The 22,189-nt window shown below is 54.9% G+C and overlaps 1 protein-coding gene across 8 annotated transcripts in view; it reads left to right on the top strand.

Annotated features, from left to right (window-relative positions):
• BIN1 (bridging integrator 1) overlaps nucleotides 1-22,189 on the top strand; it is a 58,472-nt gene that overhangs the window by 1,883 nt on the left and 34,400 nt on the right. The gene's annotated exons all lie outside the window — the stretch shown is intronic.

Here is a 22,189-nt window from a genome sequence, read left to right as displayed (position 1 = left end):
GCGGATCTCGCCGCCGGATCTGGCGTGGCCCAGCTGCCCCGTCCCTCCCCTCGCCCCCGCCCCCATCCCAGGCGGGAGGAGGCTTAGAACCTCTGATAGCTGACTGGGGGCAGGGAGTGAGCCACTGGCTAGTTGGGGGTGGGGGCCAGATGCGCTGCCCTTGCTTCCTCCTCCCTCCCTCGCGCTCTTTCATGACCGGGTAAATCCTTCGAGGTGCCTGGAGACGCCGGCTCCGGGCAGCCCTCGGCCTAAGCCCGTTTCCTGCTCCTGAGCCCGAGGAAGATGAATGGGAATGCCGCGGGTTAGCAGAGACCAGTTCCCCCCGCCCCACCCACGAAGGTCCTGCTGCCCTGGCTCCCTAGGCGTTTGTCTCCTTCCCTTTGCTCTGGCAGCTTGGTCCCTGCAGCCAGCAGTAGTTTCAGGCCCTCTAGGCTCCGGCCCTGTCCCCGTGTCATTGATGACCCCTCCGAGCTACAGCCCTGCCGAGCTACAGCCCTGCCGCTACAGCCCTGCCGGCTCTTCAGACCCTTTCCTGACCCAGGACAGCAGGGTGCTGGTGGAGGCTTCCAGAACATCCCCAAAGGCCTCCCCCACCGCCTCTCCTCTGCTCTAGTTTCCCCCACACCCTTCACCAGGAATTGGTGATCACGGGAAGGAAGCCCATTTTGCTCTGTGCCCCAGCTTAAGGGCTGTGCTGCCCCTAAGCGGGTTCTGCATGACCCGTGCAGCTGCCTGACTGCCTCCACACTGTTTTGCTGCTTCAGAGGGAATTCATGTGGCCTGTGCACGTACTAAAGACCATGAAGAACAAACAGGGCATTGGGGGCCCTGATGGCATCACCCTGGCCCAGGCCTGTAGGTATACCTTGAGTTCCCTCTCTTTAGCAAATCCTACCTGATTGTAGGCCTATGCCAGTCCTGGGTCAGGCAAGACACTCGCTTGCTCTCTGGGCCCCAGGAGGACATGGCTCTACGCAGGAAGGGTCGCCAGTATCTGTTAGCCAGCCTCCCTTGGTGCTTGTCTCCAAGTGCCCAGCCACCCCCGGAGTGCCCGGGGTTGCAGAGTGCGTGCCTGGAGCCCAGGCCTGGGGGTGCTATGAGGTCACCTTCCCATTGCATTTGGCTTGTAGGACCCTCTATAAATGACTGTGCCCATTTTTGGGCCTCAGAAGGGTGGCTGGGCAGAGAATTTTGGGTGGAGCCAGGATCGGATGACAGAGTATTAGCAGTTGGCAGGCTGGGCTCCTTGGGGGAGGGGAGGTTGGGGCTATGGGACAGCTGGGGGCAGGGGTGGAGGATGGCCTGCTGGCCCTGGAGACCCACCGTCCAGCAGCACCGGTGGTGCCTGCTGAAGGGAGGCCTGGCCCGCTGCTGGCAGGGGTGGGCCATATGCTGTCTGCAGGAGGGGCCGGTGCCCCCCGCTGGCAGCGCTGTGCTCTAGGCGCAGATGCCCCTGAAAGGAAGGGGCACTGGCAGTTATTTCTAGGACCCTGACACATGGCAGTGATGGCGCCTGCTCATCGGTGAGGGCACGGCCACTCCCCAGAAGTAGCCACGGGGCCTCCTAAGTAGGAAGCAAGCCGTGGCCTCTCCAGAACCCCAGGTTTTGCAGGCCTATCTGAGACCCCAGCCTCGCCCCACCTCCCCCCTAGCCGGCCTCGATCCCCAGTTGCTTTCTCAGCCTTAGTTGCTATTTCTCTTTCCCGGCATGGCATGGTAGTGTCCGTTTCTGTTCTGGGGTGTCTGAGGACTTCTTCCGCCTGCTCTCTTCTCTTGCCCCGATATTGTCTTTTCCTGTCTCGGTGAGGCCCCCTGATCTCTGTCTCTCTTTTTGTTGTTGTTTCCTTTTTTGTTTTTTGGTCACACCCGGCGATGCACAGGGGTTACTCCTGGCTCTGCACTTACGAATTACTCCTGGCGGTGCTCAGGGGACCATATGGGATGCTGGGAATCGAACCCGGGTCGGCCGTGTGCAAGACAAATGCCCTACTCGCTGTGCTATTGCTCCAGCCCCCTGATGTCTGTCTCTTTCCCGTGAATTTGCACCAGCCTTTTTGTGCCTGTCCCGTTTCTGTTTTAACTTCTCCGTGAACTCTGGTCTACTTATGCAGGTGGTTTAGTTCCCTTGCTGAACTCAGCGAGGCTCCTGAGGGATGGGGCCGGGGGGCGTGTGTGTGTGTGTGTGTGTGTGTGTGTGTGTGTGTGTGTGTGTGTGTGTGTGTGTGTTGGGTGGGAGTGAGGGGGCACTCTTCCTCAGTGGGGTGCTTATGGGGATGAGGTGGACTTCCTGGCTAAGAAATGTGGATCATGTGGTCAGAGTCATAGCACTGAGGGAAAGGCTTGTCTTGTGTGTGGTTAACCTAGTTTGATCCCTGGCACCCCTTATGGTCCTCTGAGCCCTCCAGGAGTGATCCCAGACCTAGGAGTAAGCCCTGAGCATCGCTGGGTGTGGTCCAAAAACAAAAACAAAAACAAAACAAAAAAGAAAAAAATCTGAGCGAGGGTAGGTGGAAGCATGGTTTCCAGACATCTCTGAAGCCTGGGGGCTGGGAACACCTGTGGGCTCCTGGCAGGGGACACAGAGAGAAACAAAGATGATCTTGCCCAGGACCTGTCAGAGGAGGCCTTAGGTTGCATGGGGCAGGACCTCCTGGGTGCCTGGTATCTTCAGGCCTGTTCACCTGAAGAGAAGGATGTTCTGTGTCAGTAGTGGGGAGGGTGGTGGCGTGATAAGTGCAAGTGCGGACCAGGTTCGCCCGGTCTTCAGTGTCAGGGAAGTTGAATTCCATGGATTCTCAGAGCAGCTGCCGTTTGGACTCTTCTCGTAAGTGACCCCATCAGGGCTCCTTTTCTCCCTTTCTCCCTTTCTCTCCGGTGTCTCTCTTGCTTCTGGCCAGGTCATCTTTAAACATTTTTTTTTTTAAAAGAAGCTTTTAAATTCCTATTTAGGTAACATGGTTAGACTAGTGTTAACATTTACAGGTTTGATGTATAAACTTACTGAAACCCACTGACACCAGCGTGTCGAAGACTCTTTATATCATGTTGAGTTTGCATCTTTCTTTTGTCTCTCTGGCTTCTGCTTGGTGATCTGAATTTTGTAATTTAAGTCCCAAAGATTCTCATTGTTCAATATTGTCTATTCCTTCAATTTGTTTCTCTCTTTACTACAGAGAAGTGAGATCATCTGCCTTTTGTCCCCCCTCTGGCTTCTGTCACAAAACATGATGCCCTCCAGTTCCATCTAAGTTGAAGGGAACTACGAGATTTCATTTTTTCTTACAGCCGTGTAGTATTCCATTGTGCATATAGACCACTGCTGTATCTGTTTATCTGTTGTTGGACGTTTGGGTTGCTTCCATATCCTGGCTATTTTGCTAAGTGTTACAATGAACATGGTGTGCGTTTCTCTTTTTAAATTAGTATTTTTGTGTTTTTTAAAAAAAAATTTTGTGTTTGGAATGGAGCAGTAGCACAGCTGGTAGGGCATTTGCCTTGCACGCGACCGACCCGGGTTTGATTCCTCTGTCCCTCTCAGAGAGCCTGCCTTTCTGGTAAGCTACTGAGAGTATCCCGCTCGCATGGCAGAACCTGGCAAGCTACCCGTGTCGTATTCGATATACCAAAAACAGTAACAACAAGTCTCACAGTGGAGACGTTACTGGTGCCCGCTCTAGCAAATTGATGAACAACGGGACGACAGTGCTACAGTGCTATTTTTGTGTTGGGGGCGGGGGTAGATGTCCAAGCAGTGAAATTGCTGCATCATCTATTCTTACATTTTTGGAAAAACTCTCCATTCTGCTTTCTCTAGTGGCTGAACCAGAGGACATTCCCACCGTCAGTAAGAGGGTTCCTTTTGTACCACATCCCCTCCAACATTGGTTCTTTCCAGTCTTCTTGAGAGAGACCATTCTCACTGGTGTGAGGTGAGAGCTCAGGGTCATTCTGACTCACATGTCTCTGCTAAGTGACAATGCAGAGTAACCATTCATTTGTCTTCTTTGGGCAAGTGCCTGTTCATCTCAGCTTCGTAGTTTTTGGTGAGGCTATTGGTTTTATTGTTGTTGAGTTTTGCAAATCCTTTCTATATCTTGGAAATTAACTCTTTATCTTATGAATGGTGTGCAACTATTTTCTCCCATTCAGAAGGTTGTCTTTTTATTTTTGCCAGAGTTTCTTTTGCTGCATAGAGCCTTTTAAACTTGGTATAGCTACAAAATCCCATTTGTTTATTCTTGTTATTGTCTTTGCCATTGGAGTCAGATCATTGAAGACACCTGTGATGGACATGTCATGTTGGCCCAGCTGGGACCTTATCACCTGTGACTTGGTCAATGTGAGGAGCGGACTCAGATCCCAATTTTGGCCTTACCCCAAGGCAGGCCTTTCCTTTTTTTTTCCCCTCTGAGAACTAGACTCTCTGGGTCCTACCTGATACAGCTTTGCTCTGTGTCACCGTAGTAGGCTGTAAGGGGACACGGGAGGTATGTGGGCTCTGAGGGGTGGGGCATACTAGGCTCCTGACTAAACTTCGGGGCCTGGGCAAGTTTCGGGGCCTTCTGGAGCCCTGTTTGTTCATCTATAAATGGAGAGCAATAGTCATTCTTCAGTTTTTTGTGAGAGAGCATGAAGCCTCAGTCCAGTGCCCAGCATATAGTAAGTGCTCATTAAATGCCAGCATTGAGGGGCAGAATAGAATGAAGAGTCCAGACGGTAGCCCCCCTCCCAGCCTAGTCCTTTCTCTCCAGCCCAGCCCTGGGAATGCAGTCAAGGCCTCCACAGACAGCTAATCCCTGCTGAGTCTTCGCTGATCAGGGTTTAGGGTGTCCTAGATCCGGGCAGGGAATGTGTATGCATGTGTATGTTCACATGGGTGTGCATTGTTTGATGTGTGTGTGTGTGGGGGGGTGCAGTTTTGTGTGGGAGCCCCCTCATACTCAGGCATTGGACGATTCTGGGGGTACATCCTGACTGTTTTACTAAAAACTCTTTGGTCCTGGGTGTGTCCCTCCACCCCTTTGCACCTGACCTTGTCCTTTAGTAAAGTGATGGTGGAGACGGCTCATTCATTCCTTTGTTCTCAGAATGAATCCTGAGCCCCCATTAGGTTCTGGCTGCTGTTCTAGGGACAGGGGGCGAAGATGGAACCCAAAGCTGCCTGCATCCTGGGGGAGCCGATGGGGTAGGGGGACAAACCGGAAGGCAGCAGTGTGTGCTGGGTGACTCTGGGAAGGCAGGTTGTCAACCCTGTGGCAGGCAAGGTGGCCTTCCACCTTTTGCCTTTCTCCTGGGAACCTTTGATTGGCCTGCCCTCCCGCACGCCGGGCAGCGCCCTAAGCTGGGGCTGCATTCACGCAGCGCAGGGGTTTCTCTGGGTACAAGGGCTTGGGCAGGGAGAGGCCGAGCAGAGCGTCTGGGCTCAGGTGAGAGGGCGGCGGGGGGCCGGCTTCTGTTGGAATGCTGGGTATGCTGTGTTTCTCTCAAGCTGCCTCTTTGGCAAGCCTCCTTTTAGGATTAAAACTGCAAAGAAACGGACACAAGGGCTTAAGCCACTCCGTGGGGCTCTGAGAGGGTAAAGTTCTGGGTGAAGGTACGGCTTGGCAGGGGTGGGAGGGGGACCTGGGGCTCTTATCCAGGATGTCCCTGGGGGAGGTGGGAAGGGCTACTAAGAGAAGAGGGCTGCGAAAAGTGGTCCCTCTTTTTTCCCATTATTTATTTTTTTTTGATGAATCACCGTGGGATACAGTTACAGACTTACAAATTTTCGTGCTTACGTTTCAGTCATACAATGGATTGAGTGCCCATCCCTCCACCAGTGCCCGTTTTCCACCACCAGTGTTCCCAGTATCCCTCCCCCCCTCCACCTCTGTGACAGGTACATTTCTTTTTACTCTCTCTCTCTCTCCTTTAGGGTTTTGTGCTCTGCAGTGCAAATATTGAGTGGCCATCGTGTTCCGTCTGTGGTCTACTTTCGGCATGCATCTCCCATCCTGGGCGGGCCCTCTAAACACCCTTTACTTGGTGGTCCCTTCTCTATCTGAGCTGTCCTTTCCCCCAGCATGTGAGGCTGGCTTCCAAGCCATGGAGCAAACCTCCTGGTACTTACCTCTACTACCCTTGGGTGTCAGTCTCCCATTCTGTTACTTATCCACAGATGAGTGCAATCTTTCTATGTCTGTCTTCTTTCTGACACATTTCACTTGGCTTGATACTTTCCATGTTGATCAAAAGTGGTCCTTTTTAAGGCAGTTTGGGGTGGGGGTCTTTTAAGGTTTTTCATGCCATGTAGCAAATCCAGTGGTAGAGGATTTGAATTTGTCCCCACATGTTACTACTGTGGGCCAGTCACCTTGGCTGATCCTAACCTCAGTTTCTGCACTCAAACTAGATAGTGTAAGTTCTGTAGAATGTGATGTGGATGGCCAAACGGAGCGCCTGGACAGGCCTCTGGCACTGACCCTTCCAGCGTTTGCCTGAAAAGGTAGCCCCCTCCTAAGAGGCCCCCCATAGTGGGCTGGGCCTGGAGGGGTCTCCCACCAGGGGCTGACAAGGCTCAGGCTGGAGTGGAGAGGAGAAAGTTTCTTCCTGTCCCAGAGGATACCCGTAGTTTTGGTTTATTACTTGCCTGCCGAGTGCTGGCATTTGGTAAAAATTCTTCTCACTGCAACTAGGTGCAGTCACTATGATTTCCATTCAGCAGGTGGATAAACAGAGGCTCAGAGTGGCGTGTGACTGGCCCCTAGGCTGTCTAGATTACCACCTCTCAGGTGGTGGATAAACTGATGGTGGGTGGGGGTGGAGGGAGGCCCTGAGATGCACAAATGGGACACATCTTCAGTGAGGTCCTCCAAGGCCTGCATGCAAGGGATCATTTTGTGGATCACGTGTGCGTGCGTGTGTGTGTGTGTGTGTGTGTGTGTGTGTGTGTGTGTATTTGTGTGGGAGAGTAGGGAGAGGAGAGAGACCTTGTGTGTCTTTCCAAATAAGCAAAATAAGCAAAGTCAGGTCCAGTTTATTTAATATAAAGAAACTTCCTTTATAGTGAGATTGTATCTGCCTATTTTATGTTGTTGCAAAATTGGCTCTTTGATGAAATGATTATTATACTAGTTGTTCCTTAGTGTTCTAAGAAACTTAGAAGGAAATGTTTGTGCTCTGAATACAAGACACACACACACACACACACACAATTTTCCTGGTACAGAATCTAAAGGCTTAGGATTTGTTGCTGTGTGCCTCTTGGCTCACTGCTGAGTAAATGCTTAAGACTGGCCCATGGTGGTCTAGGACTTGGGCCGTTGTGGGCATTCTGGGGTCTTGGGAGTTGACTGCATAGTGAAATGGCTCTGGGCTGAGCTACAGGCTGCAGTGCTCAAACCTACCCAGGGTTTGCTAAATGGGCTTGCTCTGGGCCCTTTCCAGAGGCCCCCTTCCTACCCAAGAATGCCCTTAGTGACAGAGGCTCTGGGTGGCCTCACTGCTGAGGCCTGCGAGCTGCCGTCCTTGGATCCTTTCCCAAGCCAGGCCTCTCAGCTGTGCGCCCTCCTCTCTTTGCTTTTGGACCTTCCATTTCACTAAGCCCCTGGCGCAGATCCTGGTGCCACAGCAGATGGGTGGGCTTGACTCAGGCCCTGCCGAGAGCAAAAGGTGAGGATTGCAGCCTTCAGGTGCAGACCGTGGTCTCGGGGCTCTGAGCACTGTCCTCGTGCCCTTGTAAGTGGGCATTTATGCCTCCCCGATGTGGCCTGTCTGGGGCGATGGCTGGTCCCCACTGCAGCCTCCTAGCACGCTGCAACCTTGTATGTCTGCACTGTGCCCAGCCTGGCCACGGCGGCACTGCACCGCCCTGCAGAGTGGCTCTGGGATGTGAGGGGGCGGCTGGCGCAGCCACTTAGGACCCGGTGGGGGCGGGGACTGCTGGGCTTCCCAGGTCCCTGCTGCTCTCTGCGTCCCGGAGCCCCCAGGATGCCTTTGTAGGGGCGTTCCCCCTGGTGCCCTGGCTTAGATGCCTCGACCTCTCACGCCGAATGAGCACCCAGAGTCCTCAATGACCGTATTGAGCCACTGCCATCCTGTGTGTCTGGCCTGCCCGCGGTGGACCAGCCCGAGGGCCCCAGTGCTACGAGTACAGGGAGGAGAAGGGGCTGTTCCCTGCCTGCCCCCCCTCCCCCACCACCCCCATGTGCTCTGCCCAGCTGGCCTGGGAGTGGTGCCGGGACCCTGGGGACTCTGTTGTGACTTGCCCTTCCCCAGGGGCTGAGAGGGAAGACCCTTCGTCTATGACTCACTCCCCATCCTGGACCCTCCTGGGTTTCTTGCTTTCTTTGAAGTTTTGGGTTTTTCGGCCACATGCATCTGTGCTCAGGGCTTACTCCTGCTGGGGCTCGGGGGATCCTCTGTGGTTCTGGGGCTCCAGCCCTGTTTGCCCACATGCAAGGCAGATGCCCTACCTGCTGGACTGTCTCTCGCACTTTGCACTCTTTAGCTGTACTACCTTTTTGGGCTTTCTGATGACACGTCAGAGGCTGCAGGTGAGGGTGAGGTCTGGGCAGTTCCAGGCTTCAGTGTCCTTGTTCTGGGTCCGCTTTAGCATCTGGTCGTGCCCAGGGAGGCATGAGAGCATCTGGGACAGAGCTGCCACCTGGAGGCTTCAGCCCGTGAGTGCTGGGTTCAAGGGGCTGGGACCACGTCCTGTGTCCTTCTGTGGGTATCCTTGTTTCTCTGTTTCAGGGCCGTGGGCTGACACTGAGGAGGGGGTGATGGATCTGAAGGACTTGATGGCTGCGGAGCCATGGGTGGCTTAGTACCCCGTGGAGGCCTGGCCTTTGTCCAGAGGGTCATATGTGAGTCTCCTGGCACCTGGGGCAGGCCCAGGAGGGTCTTCAGAGAAGGAGCTGGGGTGCAGGGGGGCCTGATTCTAGTCATGGACACCTTGATGGAGAGTGAACCCCAAGTTAATGTGACTGGGGCCACAGGGATAGTGCTGGCCCGTGAAAAGTTGGGGTTTCCATGTAGGCCTGTAACTTGGGGTGCTTTGACTGGGCTGTGAGGCCAGAGGGGACATGGGATGATGGATGGGGTGACAGGAGAGGCTTGGCCAGGCCGGCCCCTTTTTCCAACAGCTGCTGCTACTTTCTTTGGACCTTTTGCTCAGCTGAACCTCTCCTCAGGGCCGTGCCAACATGCCTTGGGTGCTGGGCAGGCCCGGGCCTGCCGTGGGGCGCCGGGGAGAGAATCTGGGCCTCGGAGACCCCCCAAGGCTCCCCACGCCAGCCCCACGTGCCCTGAGGAGCTGGTGTCAGCCCTTCCACACCTCCCCGCCAGGGCCGTGCGGGGCTGGTGCGGGGATGAGGGCAGTCACCCTGGCACGGGACACTGTGGGGCAGTGGGGCACGGGGACGGGGGAGGCCCAAGGGGGAAATAGAAGAAGGTGGCTGTGTGTGCTGGAGGAGGACTGGCCCAGCAGAACGAGGGAGGAGTGAGGCCTGGAGAGCACACACTGGGGCTCTGGGCTGGCCTGGCTGCCTCTCTGAGCCTCACCCTGCCCCCTGGCTGCATGGAGAGTCCCAGCCCCAAGGTAGGGCAGGGTCTGCGCTGGAGTGATGGCATCTGGCCACATCTGACCCCGGGGGGGTGGGGGGGTAGGAGTGGGGGAAATGGGTTGGTGCTGACTCAGGCTCTTTCCCTGGGAGCACCTTTGAGAAGCCCCTAAAAATGTTTTTCTTTACTTTTTTTTTTAAATAAAGACCCAAATTGAGTATATTTTAAAGATCTTAGTGACTTTATTGGCGGTTCACAAATGTCCACTCCTGCAGATACACAGGCATGCCACGCTGATGAAGGCCTTCTGTAGGCAGAGGGAGTGGGGACAAGGAAGTGGCATGGGAAGGCACCTGCCTGTGACAAGGTCACTTTCCTTCCCGACTGGAAGGGTCTGTCAGGCGAGAGATGACCTCACTCGGTTCCGAGGTAATTCCTGATTGGTCTGTTTAGAGCTGGGTCTGGGGTTCTGGGTTTGGCAAGGTAGCCGACTTGACTCCATGTTGGGCCTTTTTTTTTTTTTTTCAAGCAGCAGCGGGTTGAGTTTTGAGTTGGTTGCTCTGACAGGACTCCTGAAAAGGAACTGCAACCAGGGATTTTGCTCTTTCATGCTCTCTCTGTCTGTCTCTGTCGTGTGTGTGTGTGTGTGTGTGTGTGTGTGTGTGTGTGTGTGTGTGTGTGTGTGTGTGTATGTATGTGTGTGTGTAGGCTTTCAAAGCAAAATTTGGAGGTGATCATGTCACCTCCCTTGCTGGGGTCGTGGTCTGCTTCCTTGCCATTGGATGGGGTGTGGGAATGACAGATGGGGGGAGTGGAGCCCAGGAACAAAGTGAGGGCATGTCATCATTTGTTCATCACTGTCATCCCATTGTTCATTGACTTGCTCAAGCAGGCACCAGTAACGTCTCCATTGTGAAACTTGTTCTGTTTTTGGAATATTGAATACGCCACGTGTAGCTTGCCAGGCTCTACCATGTGGGTGGGATACTCTCGGTAGCTTGCCAGGCTCTCCGAGAGGGGCAGAGAAATTGAACCCGGGTCAGCCGCGTGCAAGGGAATCACCCTTGTACAAATATTTATATATATGCATATATATTCATCACTGTCACTGTCATCCTGTTTCTCATCGATTTGCTCGAGCGGGCACCAATAACGTCTCTAATGTGAGACTTGTTACTGTTTTTGGCATATTGAATATGCCATGGGTAGCTTGCCAGGCTCTGCCGTGTGAAGGAGATACTCTCGGTAGCTTGCCGGGCTCTACGAGAGGAGCAGAAGAATCGAATCCGGGTCGGCAAGGCAAATATATATATGCATATATAAATATATATGTATATTTACTTATATACGTATATATCTACATACATACACATATAAAATGTATATATTTATATGTACACATGTAAATATGAGTATACACATATAATACACACATAAATACACATACATAAATATACATGCATATAAATATATATTTATATATACACATATATAAATAAGCACACAAGGCTCAACTTTCAGCAACATGTTAGTAATCTCTTATAGAAGGGCTTAGTGGCTCCTGGGTGAAATACAACAATCTTCACACACTTTCCTCTAAGAAAACTTTTTTGGATCATTTTTAGTGGATTATTCATAACAAGCAATTTAAAATAAATTACTTTGGTTCTGCTTTTGGGGCCAGGGTTTGGGGTTGGGGATGGAAACATTCAAAATATGGTGGTGGCAAGGTGTAATAGGATGGTGGGATTGGTGTTCTAATATTAATTGTAATCAATTATTGTGAACAACTTTATAAAAATAAAAATTAAAAAAAAATTAGTTTGCATCAGAGCATCAGTAAAGAAACAAAAAGGCCAGAGGCCCTTCAGGGTTCATGAGACAACGATGGTTTTCTTCCAGGAGCAATGAAAGGTTCTCATCCAGGGACACATACAATCCTGCTGTATTATGGACTCTGCCCCAATCATATAACTAGAGACTAATCTAAAATGCTCTAAGCTTTAAGAACCACAGCAATGTCTCCTTTAAAGGAAAGAGAAAACACCCAGTGAAAAAGTTAACCTGAGGGGCTGGAGCGATAGCACAGTGGGTAGGGCATTTGCCTTGCATGCGGCTGATCCGGGTTCGATTTCCAGCATCCCATGTGGGATTTGTTCATATGCTCATTCATTTGGGGTGGCTGATAGGTATTGGAAGAGCACGGATGGGGAGACGTGGGCCTCAACATCACCTCTGGGACCTGGAAGTGCTTTTGCTCTTAGGGAAAGAAGTCGGTGCCCATGAGGCGTCTCACCCTGCAACTCTGCTGCCTCCAGCTGGGTCTAGATTTTTCATGACTGGGATAACCTTGGCATCACCGTGGTGTTTTTTTCATGTGCTCAGAACCGTCACCCCTGTCATTTCTCATTTGTTGCATGACCTGAGATATAGGCAGGTCATTTCTCATTTGTTGCATGACCTGAGATATGGTTCCATGTGGCAGGCAAGGACAGTGGTCCAGGGAAAGTTTGAGATTTCCTTTTTCCTCAGTATCAGAATTGGCCCCTGTGTGGCTTTTTTTCTGGAGCTGTCAGCCCCTTCCTTGGATTCAAAGTGGAAGAGGGTGGTGTGGATGGTTGAAGTGACCATTAGTGTGTCGATCTGCATGCAGAAGTGTTTTCAAGTGAAAATCAGCATGTGGGCTGTCTCTGTGGGGAGAACAGCTGGTGTGTGTGTGTGTGTCTTTGTGTGTGTGTGTATGTGAGAGAGAGAGAAAGAGAGAGAGAGAGAGAGAGAGGGAGAGAGAAGAGAGAGAGACAGATAGACAGAGACGGACAGACACTCAGAGAGAGATATGAGATCAGTGCTTGGCTGCTCCTGGATGTTGGCGCATTGGCCAAGGTGAATCTGCTCTTCAGTGTGTGGGTGCTGGCATGTTGCCCTGGAGTCCTCAATGACTCCATTGAGTGAGATGGGGGAACTGCGGTATCTGCAGGGGTGGGAATCAGGGGACCCAAAGAGTTGAGGTTCTATCTGTGTGAAGCTGCCCTGACTCTGCACAATCCAGGGCGCCTCAGGGTGGAGGGAGAAGCTGGCCTGGAGGCTGCAGTTCCCACCTTCCAGCCAGAGAGCTGTGGGGGCTGTGGGCTGGGCTGGGGCTGGGGTGGGGAGAGGGGAGACTGAGGGCCAGTGGATGGTCAGAAAGGAGGAGTAGGAGCTAGTCTTAATCTAGGCTGAGAATCCGCAGTGAAGTAGATGCATTTGTTACCCGAGGTAACAAGAGTAAATATTCTGAAATATGAACTAAATCAGGAGTTTGCTTATTTGTGCCGTGCCCCCCACTGCACAAACAGGCAGCTGTCCAAGGACTCAGCAGGACTCGGACTTCCTCACCTCATTGACTGTGGGGCTGGTGGGGGCTGCAGCCGAGGGTGCTCTCTGCCCATCCTGGGGACCTTGGGGGCAGCTTTGTTCTTGTTCTTGTGGGCCTTCTGGTGCCAGATTCCCGGGCTGGGGACGAGGGTCACTGCTGAAGGGGCCCTGCAGTCCAGCGTGGGGCTGAGTCAGCCAGGTGGGAACCCCACGGTCAGCAGCTCCACAGAATTCAAGGCTGCGTCCCATGGGTCACACTGCCCGGTGCACCTCAAGGGTAGGTCACTGCAGGACTCTGCAGACGGTGCAGCGGCACTGTGAGCAAGGCGGCAGAGGACTCCTCGTGCACCCCATGAGAGACAGATGGACAGACACAGAGACATACCCGAATCCTGACTCTGGCAGTCTGTCTGGGACTGGGCCAGCTCAGCAAGCCTTTGCACTCTTTTATTTTAAAACATTAAAAAAAAATCTTATTGAATCACTGTGAGCTACAGTTACAAAGCTTTCATGTTTGAGTTTCAGTCATACAATTATCGAACACCCATCCCCCCACTAGCACACATTCTCCACCACCAATGTCCCCAGTATCACCCCCCTTTCCAACCCTCCCCCTGCCTCTCTAGCAGACAGTTTCCCCCATACTCTCTCTCCACTTGGGGGTATTATGGTTTACAATATAGATGCTGAGAGGCCATCACCTTTGGTCCTTTACCTACTTCCGGCACATATCTCCCATCCCGAGTGATCCCTCCAACCATTGCTGACTTAGTGATCCCTTCTCTACCCCAGCTGCCCTCTCCCCCAGCTCATGAGACAAGCCTTTGCACCCTTCCTCGAGGAAAGGGGATGGACCCTCCCGCTGGAACTGGAGTCTTGGAGAGTGCTGAGCTGGGGCTCACAGCACTGCACACAGTGCTGTGGAGCAGGAGAGGTGCGGTTTTGCTGTGCATCTTCGAGGGTGCACTGAGGTGAGGAGCCCTGCACGGAGCTCAGCCAGCCCTGCACCTCCTGGGCCCTTGGCCATTGCTTAGCCCTCCTGAGCCTTGGTTTCCCCATCTGTGAGGATTAGATGGGAGAAAGGTATGTTTCGGTCACATCTAAGGAGACCGAAGCGGGGGTCAGTGTGTGGGCCCAGCCCTCCTCTGGGTGTTCATCTGTGCCCATATCCTCTGTTCTCACCAGCATTTGAGTCCTGGTGTGACGTGTAGATGACAGCATGAGGCCTGGGGGTGTGGGTGGGGGAGGGGTTGGCTGGAAAGTCCTGGTGAGGATCTGTGGGGGGATGGAGGCTGGGTAGCAGGGTGACCCTCTCCACTGCCCACCTGCCCAGCCCTGCTTCTCCTCTCGCCTCCTGCTGGAGTCCTTCGAGAAAGGACAGCATGATGTGGCCTGGCATGAGCGTGGCCTGCCCCAGCCTGAACCCCCAGGTCTTGGCCGGCTCTCCTTTCCAGGGACTGGGGCCGGGGGCTGCTTGGCACCCCCTTGCTGCTGAACCGTGGTGCAGCAGCGGCTCTGGGCAGGTGTGGTGGTGGTGGGGGGGGGGGGGCGCCTGTCTGTGCTGGCTTTCATGCCGGATGCCATCTCTTGCCATCTTGTCTGGGCCTTTGGAGAGGGCCTGGGTGTGAGTAGAGCAGGTGGGCCTGGCCCTCCTGGGCAGCCCCAAGGGAAGGGCCTGTCGTGCTCCCTAACCCTCTGCTCCCTCTGCTCTGGCCCCGATTGTAGAGGAGGGTGCTGGGAGGGACCAGAGGGGGGAGATACGCTCCAGCTGCTCTGCAGCCTGTCCATGGTGTGGGTGGTGGGGGGCTGTGTGTTCCCCGAAGGGCCTCCCTGCCCACCCCGTTTCCCTACACATTGCACAGGAACCCCAGCGTGGCATGAGCAGCCAGGCTGGCCCCGGAACGCTCAGGCCCTCCCCTCTTGGATAAGGGGGGGCAGCTGCCCGATTCCCCGCCAGCATCATCCCTTCCAGCTCCCTCTGAACCCCACCCCTCACCACGGGTCTTACTGCCTTTCTCTCTTTTTTTGGAGGGGGGGTGTACACCAGCGATGCTCAGGGGTTACTTCTGGCTCTGCACTCAGGAATTACTCTTGGCAGTGCTTGGGAGACCATATAGGATGCCGGGGATTGAACCCAGGTCGGCTGCGTGCAAGGCAGTTGCCCTACCCGCTGTACTATAGCCCCCTTACTACCTTTCATGGCCATCTGTGACCTGCTCCCCACCCCTTTACCCACCTGCACCCCACCGCCACCCGCCTTTCTCCAGCCTCGACCTGAGTACAATGCCCTGGACCCGTCCGAGCGGTTCTGTTCTACGGTGGACCCTGAGCCCGTCGGTCTGCATCCTGCTTCTCCGTCTGAGGATGGTGGCGTGCTCCTGGTGCCAGACACTAGTCAGCAGGTCAGGGGAGCCTTTAGTACTGTCCCAGACAGAGGGGAGTCTGGGGCTGGCCACCAGGGCAGGTGTGAGAGCTGACCCCCACTCCACGTCGTCAGTAGCCACTGTGTCCGCATGGATGTGATCAGGACTGGGGACATGGTGGGGCTTCTTTCTTTCTTTCTTTCTTTCTTTCTTTCTTTCTTTCTTTCTTTCTTTCTTTCTTTCTTTCTTTCTTTCTTTCTTTCTTTCTTTCTTTCTTTCTTTCTTTCCTTCCTTCCTTCCTCCCTCCCTCCCTCCCTCCCTCCCTCCCTCCCTCCCTCCCTCCCTCCCTCCCTCCTTCCTTCCTTCCTTTCTTTTTTTGCTTTTTGGGTCACACCCAGCCATGCACAGGGGTTACTCCTGGCTCATGCACTCAGGAATTACTCCTGCCGGTGCACGGGGGACCATACGGGATGCTGGGAATAGAACCCGGGTCGGCCACATGCAAGGCAAACGCCCTACCCACTGTGCTATCGCTCCAGCCCCCTTGGTGGAGCTTATTTAAAGCTAATTCTAGGCATGGACTGCTTGGAATAACAAAAATAACAACAAACCCCCACATCATGACAGCAACACGTTGAAAAAAACATCGCACTCCTCTTTAGGTGCTATTTAATATTTCCAGTTTCGTAGATGACGACATTTACCAGTTGGCGAAAGGAATGAACATCCCGGGTTATGTATTGGGGTGGAGCGTCTCAGGAATAGATGTCATGTAAAGGGCTGAGGGCACCCACAGTGAGTCTGGGAAGGCTGCCTAGAGGAGGTAATATGAAGGCAGAGTGGGGGGGTCCTGATGAAGACCTGGGGTGCCCGAGGCCCCACGCAGGTCTGAACTTTGCTGGGCTAAGAGGCAGGGCTGGGCTGTGGGTGCAGGCCGGGCTGTCCCCCTTCTCTGACCAGCTCTGGCCGGGTGCTCGCAGGTGTGGGTGGGACCATGCTGAGCTGCTCATCTGCACAGGCTGTTCCCCCACCAGCCCTAGAAGCAGGTGGCAGGAGGGAGGGGGAGGGGGGATGGTGTGGGGAGGGGTGGGGAGGGCTGGGAGGAGGCGGCTGGGCCGGGCAGACTCCGGCCCCTTGTTGTCCGGCCAGTGCTGAGAATAACATGCTTGCTGCATAGAGGGGACAGGTGGGGCTCGGGGGCGGCTGTGCTGACGGCTCGGAGCAGGTGGTGTGGGGGGCTGGGCCTGTCCTCTGCAGAGGCCAGCAAGTGCCCCAGGCCCCTCAGGCGGCCGCCTGGCCGTGAGCCCGCGCGGAACCCTCCTGTGAGCGGGCTGCCCAGCACGTCCTGTGTCAGGCCCCGTCCCAGGGCTGTGTTCAGAGGCAAGTGCTGGGCCTCGGTGCGAGGACTGGAGCATTTTAGGTTCCTGGAGCACCCTTTTGCCCAGGCTAATGGGTGTTTGGGCTGGCCTGCAGGGTCTCCACTGAGCTGCGGGGGAGAGGAATTGGGAGTATTGTGTGCACTGGGATGGGAGTGCCCCACTCAGGGAATAGGAATATGTGTGCAAGGAATGGGAGTGCCATGTGCAAGGGAGTGCCGTGTGCAAGGAGTGGGAGTGCTGTGTGCAAGGAATGGGAGTGCCATGTGCAAGGTATGGGAGTGCCGTGTGCAAGGCACGGGGGTGTCCTGTGAAAGGAATTGGAGTGTTGTGTGCAAGTAACAGGGATGCTGTGTGCAGGGAATGGGGTTAGCTTGAGCACGGCTGGCTGAGTCACGGGGCTCCGTGATGGAGGTGTGTGTTGGAGGTTGGGGTTGGGGGGTGAGGCTAGCTGGGTGCTTCCCGGCTTGGTAAGGAGGAAGCTGGGCAGGGGAGAGGTTGGAGGTGGGTAGGAAGCCAGCCCCCTCCCTGCTGCGCCCTCTCCGTGCCAGGCACCTCACGCCAAAAGGGCCTGGCCCTTGGGAGTCACTGATAAGGCTCCGGCCTCCGCCCTGCACCCCGCTGGCCTGGCCACTCTCCCACAGACGCTGCTGCTCTGCGCCTCTCCCTCTACTCGCTCCTAACTAATCCCCCCGCCCCCGCCCCCCAGCCCTCAGCCAGCTGTCCCGCTCAGACCCAGAGCTGGGCACCAGAGTGGGGAGTCACTGAGGCGACAGCTGGGTGAGGGACACGGCGCACAGTGGCCGGATCTCCGCTCACCCCAGACTCCCTGGCCCTCACTTCCTCCCTGACCCCCTCTGGGGACCCCCAACTCAGTATCACCCCAGGGCGCCCTCCCCCCACCTCAGCCATCCTCATCCTGGGTGAGGTCAAGCTCTTTTCCTCTTTGCACCCCTTTGTCACTTCCTCTTTGTCACCTGTCCTCGCCCAGGCCACCTCTCACCTGAGTCATTGCCGTTGGTCAGTCACTGTCCAGACAAGCTCCCAGCCCCAGCTGCCTGCGCTTCTGGTGTCTCTCCAAGGCTGAGTCCCACCCGGCTTCCTGGAATATTCTCAGACTCAGAGTTTCTGAGGGTGGGGAGTGGGGGGGTTGGGCCAGGCCGGCTGTTGAGGCCGAGCCTTCAGGTGTGGGGAGAGCACCTCAGGGCGGGGCCCAGCCTCTCCACTAGCCGACTCTGTGACCCCCAGGAGTGTTTAAGTAGTGCCACAGTTTCCTCATCTGCAAAGTGGGCTAATGATGGTGCTCCCTCTGTGAAGTTACAGATGAGTCACTCAGGGCTCCGTGCATGAAGCCGGGCACCTGGCAGGGCCCCCTGCTGCCCTCCCTACTGCTTCGCTCTTCCCACGGGCTGAGTCCCCTGGCTGGCTGGCTCCTGTCTTTCAGCTGAGATGCCACTTGTCTGAGCCTCCCCTTAAATGTTGTGCCTACCGTCTCGCCCACTCCATGCCTTGCTGGGGTTTTGCTCATTTGCTTGCCCGTGGGGGTCCTGGGCCCTCAGGGCTGCTTCCTCTCTTTGTACCCTGCAGAAGGGACCCAGGTCTGTTGGAAGGAGGGCCACCGGGAGGACCCAAGCCACGCCCCCAGGTGAGGGGGGCCGTGGCCCTGGATCCCAGCACCGTGGAGGGGCCTTTGAATCTGGACCATGGGGGGGCGGGGATTTGGGCCTACTCAGAGAAGCTGGAGCAGTTTCTTCCGTGGAGCCTGGGCTGGGTGGGGTGGATGATGGGGTGGTCCTGGGTTTGGGGAGGAGGAGTCACCCTGGGCTTGGATGGTCACAGTCCTCCCAGATGCCTCCCACCCACAGGGGTCCCTACGCTGCTTCCGGCTGGCGCTGACCAGACCTGCTTCTGTAGGGGCAGCTGACTCGGCCTCACTCACCGTGGGAACCTCTCGCCACTGCCCCTGGACCCCTCCAGGACACCCTGAGGTTCTAGTGCTTCTTTTCTCTGGCCCCAGTGGAAGGTGCCAGAATCACACACGGACCATGTGAGTTAGGATTTGAATCTCGGCTCCTTTTTCCCTAGGTCCTGCTCTGTAGACACAGCCCCCCCACCCCCAACCCCAACACAGGACATGGAGAACCACCCTAAGGCCTCCTCCCAAGGCTACTCTGTTCTGAGCCCTTTTCCTCATCCCTGGCCAGTGCTTTCTTCTCTCACCCCCCAGCCCTTGCCTGATTGCTCGTGACTTGGCCCCTGGCGCCTCTGTGTCCATGTACTCTCTTCTGGACTGTTCGGACCGTGCAGCCCACCCCAGCCCACCCCAGCCCAGCCCAGCCCACCCCAGCGTCCTCTGGGATCCAGCAGCTCCACCCCAGGCTCAGGTCACAGACTTAGCTGCTAAACTGGCTGGCATTTCTGGCATGAGATGGTGAGGGGCAAAGGGAAGAAACTTCTTCAGAGTTTGTTGGAAACTTACATTTGGAGACATGAGTATGGAGGAGGGGAGGTTCCCCACATCCCTAATGCGCCTCCCTTTTGTTTTTGCTTTTTGGGCCCCACCTGGTGGTGCTCAGGGCTTACCCCTGACTCTGTGCTCAGTGATCACTCCTGGCAAGCTCCGGGGACCATATGGAACGCTGGGGTTTTGAAGCAGTCTGCCTGCAAGGCAAGTGCCTTACCTGGTATAGGCGCTCTCTGAGCTCCTACCCCTAGCTGTGTTGGGCTCCCAGTTCTGGGGTCTCTGAAGGAAGGGCAATGACTTCTCTGCACTGTTTTTCCCCCCCCCACCAACTAGTCCTTTTTCAAGGCATTGTTGTGGGGTGGGGGGTATGTGTGTGTGATTTAGGTGGGGGCAAAAGATTTGGTGTAGCTGGCTAAGGATGTAAAAAGGAAAGCCAGCTGCCACTTTAAACTTGTGCCAGTATTTCAGCAAGGAAGGGGGTAAAAACCACTCAAAGAAGATGGAGGTGATGATTTTAGAGCGACAAGCTCCCAGGAAATGCCAGTTGCCTGCCTCCCTCAGCCACTTTCATCAGGCCCTCGGAAAAGGGTCATCAAACTCTGTGCTCCGGATTCGGGCAGGCCACTTCCGTTGGCTAGGAGGGACCTGCAAGTATTTCCCTAGTTTTGTGTTTCATTGCAAAGGTCTCTGTCAACTTTATGTTCAGATGCAGAGTCTCTTGGTCATGTGACTGATTTTACTGGGCTGTTAAGTCTTTGGAATGCAGCGAGATGGAGAGCAGATCATCGGCAGTGAGCCCGAGAGCACGCCTCTTATCCCCCGGCATCGCTGTGCTCCCTGTTTGAGAATCAGGGGTTTGGAATCCATCCTTGCCAGTGGGGCTGGGTGACCTCTCAGTTTGGGTCTCTTCTGTAAAATGGGGCCAGTGGCAGACACCCATTCAGGATGTCCTGCCATTAGTTACATGAGTCCAGTTTCTATGCTAAGGGCTTATCCAGGGGTAGATTCCCAACTTGTCCCAGCATCCCTGCCCACCCCCACCCCTCTGCCCATCCCCACTTGCCTCTGAGATCATTTGATCTGTGCAGCGTGGGAGCTGGTCCCTACCACCCAGATTACTTGGGAGTTGTGGGTCTCAGGCTGAAGTTATGTCAGGCTCATCACGGGAAAGAGCAAAGTCAGTTTCACTCAGTTCCTAGAATCCTTGTGTATTTCGCAGCAAGGAGTTTCAGAAGAGGGACGGTGAGGTAGAAAAGTTTCATTAAAGAGAAATAAAAATGCAGCCAAGAGAAAAGTTGGGCTCCCTCAGAGAAAGAAGAGAGATCCTCCCTGCAAAGAAATTTGCCCACCACGAACAGAATGTGGGTGAATGACGTCGCCCCAGATTGATCTGCCAGGCTGATACAGGGGTCTTTCCAAGCTGCCTTAGTTTGGAATGATCTGAGCAGAAGCTTTCTGGCCAGAGCTTTTCTAGGAATAGGTCTTTGAGGCCTGGTGGTCTTCATTCAGAGTCTTACCAAGGTCTTGGTTTCTGCTGTGGGTTCTGGGCGCTCGTGAGGGTTTTTAGTTGTCTTCAGGTTTGAGCCGGAGGCTGGAGGCAGGAGCTCCTTTTTCAAGTAATTCCTTCTCTTTGCAAACATTTCCTGGTGTGATGCCGTCCTGAAGTTCATTGCCAAGTGCCATCCCCCAGAACCCCTCCTGACTGCCCGCTTCACCCATGAGGGCACCATACTCATCCTTGGGGTTGGCGTTGCTGCTGTAAGGGTTCACCTGACAGTGTTAAGCAGGGCCCGAGAGAGGGAGATGAGATGCTGTGTGGGGTGAGGTGAAGTAGCCTGGTGGTGCAGTGCCCAGGGTAAGAACCCAGGAATCCGGAGACCTCGCTCCAGCCCTGGCCAAGCCACAGGTCACCTCAACCCTTCCTGCCTCCGACTCCTCATGCAGTTCTTGTGTGCTCATGGGGCACTCCCGGATTTCAGAGATGCCCGCTGCCTCTGCAGATTGGTCAGTTAATCATGGTTGATGTAGCCCATGGGTAGTGGGGCTGGGTGACGGACCCAGAGGACCGCTGCTCGGCCCAGTCCAGCTCTCCATCCACAGAGATCTCAGGGTCCCCCAACACTTGCTCAGGGCCCCCCAAAAGCCAGAGTGTTGCCTTTGCCCCTTCCAAACTCCAGGGCCAGTTCCTCATCACCTCATCCTGATGTGTAGCCCAGGGCCTGAGCTAAAGATGCAGCAAGGGGCCAGGGAGTTGGCTCTTGTGTGTTTGGCTCTGAGTTTGAAGCCGATCCTCATCCTCAGCCTTGGTCCTCGGCATTGGCAGCTCCTACCACCCCCTTGGGTCCTGCAGCCTGAAACCCACCCCTGGGCTCACCTGCACTTGGCAGCAGTGAAGGGGAACCAGGTTTCTGTGGGGGACGGGAACAGCATGCAGAGTACCCAGTGTCTCATAAAGCCAGGGGAGTTCACAGAGGAACAGGGATGCCTTCAGAGGCTCCCACAGGCCAAACTTGGGGGAGTTGGAACAGCAAACACATGACACGGACAGAAGCAGATGATAGAGGTCAACAGGTTATAGATATAAAGAGCAGCTGGTAGATGATAACACCCTGAAGGCGGGATTTTGGAGATCTGAGTCCACAGTGCGGTCCCCACCCCCTGCTGTGGCGGCCATGCCAGGAAAGGTCTGATTCCCAGGGAGCCAGGCCGTTCAGGCGGCACAGAAGCCCGGATAACAAGCAAGGGCGAGAGGTTCGGGGCCTCTCAGATTTATTGTGCGCAGGACCCCAGGGGACGTGTTAAAAGGCAAAGCGGGGGGCTGGAGCGATAGCACAGAGGGTAGGGCGTTTGCCTTGCACACGGCCGACCCGGGTTCGAATCCCAGCATCCCATATGGTCCCCTGAGCACCGCCAGGGGTGATTCCTGAGTGCAGAGCCAGGAGTAACCCCTGTGCATCGCCAGGTGTGACCCAAAAAGTTAAAAAAAAAAAAGGCAAAGCGGAAATCAGCAGATCTGGGGTGGCACCTGAAATTCTTTTTCTAACAGGCTCTGGGGTGACTGTGATGTCGCTGGTTTGTGGACCCCAGTT

The sequence above is a fragment of the Sorex araneus genome, chromosome X (assembly GCF_027595985.1).
Source record: "Sorex araneus isolate mSorAra2 chromosome X, mSorAra2.pri, whole genome shotgun sequence".
Classification (NCBI taxonomy): Eukaryota; Metazoa; Chordata; class Mammalia; order Eulipotyphla; family Soricidae; genus Sorex; species Sorex araneus.
This window is presented reverse-complemented; position numbering and strand designations above follow the sequence as displayed.